Source organism: Amaranthus tricolor, chromosome 15 (assembly GCF_026212465.1).
Source record: "Amaranthus tricolor cultivar Red isolate AtriRed21 chromosome 15, ASM2621246v1, whole genome shotgun sequence".
NCBI classification, from domain to species: domain Eukaryota; kingdom Viridiplantae; phylum Streptophyta; class Magnoliopsida; order Caryophyllales; family Amaranthaceae; genus Amaranthus; species Amaranthus tricolor.
The window spans coordinates 20,644,283-20,650,878 of record NC_080061.1 but is presented as its reverse complement, the minus strand read 5'-3'; the positions used below and the strand labels follow the sequence as shown (position 1 = coordinate 20,650,878).

The 6,596-nt window shown below is 33.7% G+C and overlaps 1 pseudogene; it reads right to left on the bottom strand.

Moving 5' to 3' along the window:
- Nucleotides 1-615: 615 nt before the first annotated feature.
- LOC130801441 (early nodulin-like protein 13) lies at nt 616-1,906 on the bottom strand (annotated as a pseudogene).
- Nucleotides 1,907-6,596: the final 4,690 nt, after the last annotated feature.

Here is a 6,596-nt window from a genome sequence, read left to right as displayed (position 1 = left end):
AACTAGTTATCCAATTCTCAGCCTTCCCTATCATATAAAGAGATGCTAAATCAACCTTCTGATCGTTAGGAATTTTGCATAAATCAAAATATTTGCAGCATTTCTTAATCCACACCCTAACATTACTACCATCAAATTTAGGGAATTCAATTTTAGGATTATACCCCAGTTTTGGATGAACAGTCCGATCATCAGTTCTAGGTATCATCATGCCATCCTTCATATGCTGCATCATCTGCAAAATCTCATCAAACTTCTGAGCAGAATTTCTGGTTTGCTCTTCAAACTTCTTCTCCAAGTTAGCTAGCTGAGCTTCCATCTTGGTCACACTTCTGGTAGTAGCAAGAGCCAGAATGTTCCAGAGACCAGAGAGATGCGCAACGCTGCTCTGATACCACTGATAAGGTTGCTTGTAATTTTCAAAAATGTGGAAATTTAGCAGAGATTCAGAAAAAGGTTTCTTAAAAGATAGAAAAGAAATAAGGAGAGATAAAGAGAGAGAAAGGAATTTTAGTGTAATAATTTTCTCTTAAAAATGATTATTACAACTAATTGAGAATATATACAGATCATTAGTACTTCTCATCCACAAGCTTAAAACAGAAAGCTAAAAAAAAAGAATTCCGTTATGCCCACAAACAGACAAAGCATTCTGTTATGCCCACAAACAGACAAAGCAGCTAAGAGCAACAACCATAACAAAATTTCCCGCCAAAAACAATTAATTGCAAAGATAGCTAAAATAGCTTTAAAAAAAACAGATTTTCCTCCATTTCCAATCCATCGGAATTTTTAACTAATATGATTTTAGTAGAAAATTAGTAGGAAATTTTGACTAACACAACTTAGTAGGAAATTTAGTTGAAAATCTGTTTTCTGAATTTTAATCATAGTCGGAATATTCCGCTGACGTGCGCTATATTTTTTAAGACGAAGATTGGAGTATATCATTTTAGATGATTAGCAAAGCCAGGACTCATAGAACAGAGAAGGAAAGAGAGAGGAGAGTACATTAATAAAAAAGGAATTAATTAATGAATATCATCTGATAGAACAAAACAAATACACTAGGAAAATCCTAACATTTTTCCTTATATTTGTACTTCATAATAGTTGAACTACAAATATTTATCACGGGTGACAGGACTCAGATGATAAGAAACCTAGCCAAAACTCCAACAGCAAGTATTACCCCTCCTTTAAGCCCAGAAGCACTACTGGTAGGAGCAACAGCCGGAGCCTCATTTTCCGAGTCCGTAGAAGGTGCAACAGCAAGCAAAACAGCACCAGCACCTGAACCGACACCTCTGCTTCTGGCTGCCATGACAACTACAACAAGCTTCTCTCCCTTCTCGCAGTTGTTCTGTATTCCACTTATGAAGTAATATGGCCCTGATTAACATGTTAACTCTACTTTAGTCTCATCTTCTTTGTGCACTGCTATTGAACTGCTGCTGTTGCCTGTCGGTGTTGCACTTTAAATATGCATCCCTTGTTACTTCCAACACCGAATCTTCCTTACTGTCATACTTCCAAACTGTCATCAAAATGTACATGAGATTTCACATTGATTATTAATTTTACACAACTTTTTACCTTATCAGATCTGATGCAAAGTAATCATATCTTACCAATTTGGAGCCTGCTTTTTTGAGCACATTTGTTAAGACTTATAAGAATCAGATTCAGAAGAAGGAACTTTCCAACCATCAGCTTTACTTCCAATTATTAACAGTGCAAATACCAAAACCAGAGAAACTCTGAAAATTCTTGGAGAACAACCCATTTTTGAATTACAAACATGTAGATGAAAATTCCGTTAATATTGATTTGTTAGAAGATTAGAAAAAAATGAAGGAAGAATGTGAGATATGAGAAGATTTGATAGTGATGGTGATAAGAAAGTTAGTTCAATGGTGGTTTTTATAGTGAAAAAAGTGGTGTAAAGTAGCCGTTGAGAAAGATTACTCCTACACCATCTTAGTTTTTAAGGGAGTGAATGTGGGTGAGGCAGTGTACAGTGGGGACAACTTTGACTGACGTTCAAGTGAAATGTGTTGCCCTTTGTGTTTTATACGTTGATGTAACGGTTCAAATGTGAAAACGGTCGAAAGTTCTTTGCAATACTAATTAATTGGTTTCATGAATTTATTAGTTAAGTTAATTAATAATTAGGAATGATAAAATTGGCGGTCAATGCGACATGTTTAGCGGGTAAATAACTTTTTATACTTACGCATACGCATCTGGGTTTGTATTTAAAATTATTCTCGCTAATTATGACGTATACTGACCTTGTATCTGCCTTACATTCACTATAAGTCTGTGTTAAATACCACATAAATCTTCACAAATTCTCAAATATGATGGTCTCACAGTGAGATTAACTTTATTGGACTAAATCAATGTACACTTACAGCCTTTATGTGATCAATTATAACCTTAATTAATTATTCAATCTTAAAGTGATTAGTAATAACCTTAAAATAATCACTACTTACATTGAACTAATCACTTACAACCTTGACCAATTATAGTCTTAAAGGGATCACTATTTAGAAAATAATGAGCTGATTGTATAGATTTGTCTCATAGTGAGATGACTCATACAAGACTTGTTGAAAAATCTTTAAAAATTTAATTGTAAGACTAATTTGTTTAAACCATATATTGTAATAAAATAATATTAATATACAAAAAAATACTACCTATGTTTTTTTTATAAATGTCTCATTTGGTTTGTGCACGTTTGTCACTGCACTAATATTATCCTTAATATCTCTAATTGTACATGATTAAAAATTATAAAAACTAGATTTTAATAAACTTATGTTGGGATGAATCAAACAAGATCTCATTTGTATGTTTTAAATTATATATTAAGAATAAAATATAAATTAAGAGTGAATGACAAATAGCGTACGTCTAAAAACTAAATGAGATGTTTGAAAAGACATAGAGGGAGTAATACATTCTAGATCTAGGGATGATGGCTATGGGGCGAAACAAATAGGTATTTGGTGGGGGAGTGTATATGGGGCTGGACGGGTGGTATGGGACAACTAAGATCTTATACTCACCACCTAGTCACTACCCATGACAAGTATGACTTTTTATATCCATATCACCCGACACTTGTTACCTATCAAGTCCATACCCATACCCATACCCACTCTGACTGGGACAAATGCGGTGCGAAATGATTAAAAGTCCATACCCACTCTTCCACCCCTAAGTGAATTATATTCTTTCCAATTGACTAAATGTCCAAATGGATTTGGCTCCAATATTAAGAAAGGGTAGGAACCACTTGCAAAAGCAGGCCACGTGTACAAAAATAATTATTCAAGAATTTAATTAATTTATAATTGTTTCGGTGATGAAACGAGGAAGTGGGATACGCTTAAAATACCTGGAGACAAGTAGAAGTGTGATCAAGAGAAGCGACTTATGATAGGAGGTGACCTGAATTCCTGCAAGATAACGTTAGCCTTGTCCGGGGGGTGATCTCCCGGAAAACCCCTCCGACGCTCAAGTTAGAACGTAAATCGGAAATTAATGAATGACAGATTGTAGAATGAATGCAAGAAGGAAGGTCGGGATTGAGATTGCTTGTTCTAGTGCTAGTGGTTGGGAAGGCTTGAGGAAGTAGTGTAAGCAAGGATACTAGGAAAAGCTGTTTTTTGATGTCCTTTCCCCTCTGATGGTTGTCCCTATTTATAATATTGAAGGGGGAAGTTACTTCAGAGAGGAAAGGTGGAAGATCATGGGAGTAGTGGGAGTAATGGGAGGTGGACTGGTCATGGGAAGAGTGGACAGTTATTCTCCTTGAAACAAGGAGAGCCAAGCATGACTGAAGAGTGGAAGGTGGTGGGCAGTTATTCAACTAAAAAGGAGGATGGCCAAAGAAGATAGATGACAGGGAAGTTAAGTATTCTGAAGGTAAGATGCCATGAGCCTTCCAAGGAAGATGGGAAGTCCAGCAGAAAGCCCATTGACCAAAAGTCAAAGTCAATCCGGAAAGGTCAAGGGGTATTTTAGTAATATGATGTTTAATTAATAAATAAATAAATTAATTAAAAAACAGTACCATGACAATAATATTTTCCTCTATTTCTATTCAACCATAAAGGATAAGTTCATTTGGGAGGGAAATTCACACCCCCATTACAATTTATCAACCTTGATAAATTTAAAAGACATATACTTAAATACATAAATTTACATTAAAATACATAAATTTAAATTAAATTACATAAATGTAAACTACATTAAATGACAAGTCTTCACTTCTCCCTGACTTCTTTAACACTTCTTTTACGATTTTCGACAACAAATAACCCTTTCGTGCCGTTAAAATATGAATGTCGTTTCTTTCGTTGATTTTTGATTAAAATGAATAAAAGTGAATTAAATTAGAATTTACGTACTTCATCGACATATCAGAATATTTTGATGGAAACGAATATTTTGAAATTTTGGAATTGCGCCATTTTGTGATAAAAAACCGTTAAAATTTCCTTATAACTGGGCATATCAAACTTTCTATTTCACATTAAAAAAACATTTTTCAATGGAAAAAACAAAGTAATAAGACAATTACAATAAAAAGAAAATCATGCATGAATTATTAATAGCCTTAAATAAAAAAAGGCAAACTAGTTAATATTTCATAGTAAGATCACTAAGCTTGCAAATAAGTTAAATGTCAAATGGAAAAAAAAAACTAGGATTTTGGTGTAGCAGGCGCAATTAACATTAATTATAATGTTACAATAAATAATACGAAAGTTCTAAAATGTCGAAATGCTAACGCCCATTAAAATTAAAACCGCTTAATAATGCAAGTTCAAAATATTACAATGAAAGAATAACACATCATGTTTGCGCAAAACATAACAAAAACATAAATATACCATAATCATCAAAGTCATCAAGTAAAATAAAATGTAGCTAAGTCCTCGATAAAGTAAATTAATGGTGTGACAAAGATTAAAACCTAATCTATATCTTCTTGCAAAATACTATCATTCATAATACGGATTACAACTGTTTGAATCGGATTAGCAACAATGTTAAGTACAATTTCCTTAATAAAATTATAATGTGACAATATATTATGCTTACGAGATAAAATTCAAAACACAAATTAAGAAGGTTAATGCTCGTTACTGTTTTATATGTTAAAGGTACTATTTTCAGTACTTCTAGAGGTTTATTACTACTACTTATCTCTTAAAAACCTTAATGCTTTTTAACACGTTCTTTTAACACTCATAACTATACCATCAAACCAAACACACAAGACACAAATAATGACTACTAATATATGTAAGGATTTGATTAGATGAGGATCGCAGCCTTGAACTCTAACTGTGGTGGGAGTCGTCACTCTTCTCATTATTATTATGCTTGAGAATTTACAAGATAAGTCTATTGGACATTTAGTGTATAGTAAATCCTAAGAAATATTACCAAGTACTACAAATAGTAGTAGGAAAAAAAATATTAAAATACAAGGTCCAAAAGTGGTTCAAAGGGTAAGACAAAAAGGCAAAACATGAACCAAGTAAGCACATAAAGCCGCTCAGCTTTCCTGTGGGTGGGATCCAAAGTCGAGTTGACTTTTGGTTCTGCCAGCTTTTGTTTGCCTTTTCGTCTTCTTTGAACTAAAAGCATGGGATTCGTTCTTTTGTTCCATCTTAATTTTTATGTTACGTTGATTTAATGGGTTGGAATAATGCTCATGAATGCCATAATAAACATGGTATTGATGGTTGATCATTCAGCTTGATCATCAATGGTAATTAGTGACCATGACCCTTTGGTTTACTATGACTAGTATAAATAGGGTCTTGGGGAAGGATATCATACATAGTTTTCTAAATTCTTTCTTATCCTTGCTTTGTCTCTTGCTTGTGTTTTTCAAAAAGAGTTATAATTTTTTTGTTAAACTTCTAAAGTTTATAAGTCGTTCGAACACTTTGTTATTAAGTGATATACCCTAAGTACTAAGGGTGTATTGTATTGTTTTTATCTCGTTGTGAATTTCCAAGTTCAAACCCAAGTACGTTGGGGGGGGGGGGGGGGGAATATCACAAAAGGAAAGTGAGTACATGCCTACAACAAGTATCAAGTTTTCGGGTAATGATCTTCGTTACAAAAGTATCTCCAAGTGCATTTTGGTGTAATTGTGTAAGTTTTGTTTTTAGCCATCAACGAAGGGGAAATACAAATTCCTCCAGATTTTAATTTGTATTTCATAGCATTATTTTGTATTAATTTTTGTGATACTTTTCTTAGGAATAGCAAGTATCAAAGAACTAACTTCAAATTCCACTCAGTTGGAGAAGTTTACTGGGGTCCATTTTCGACGTTGGCAAAAGAAAATGATCATCCTTCTCACTATCTTGGATGTGATCTACGTTATAAGCACCCCCAAACCAGAGGAGGAAAACAAAACCTTCGAGCAAACAAGGAAGAGGAACAAATGGAAAATGATGACTTCATTTAATAGGGACACATTCTCAATGGGATGCAAGATTTGCTTTTTGACATCCTCCAATGCCATGAGTTCGCAAAGAAGTCGTGGGAAA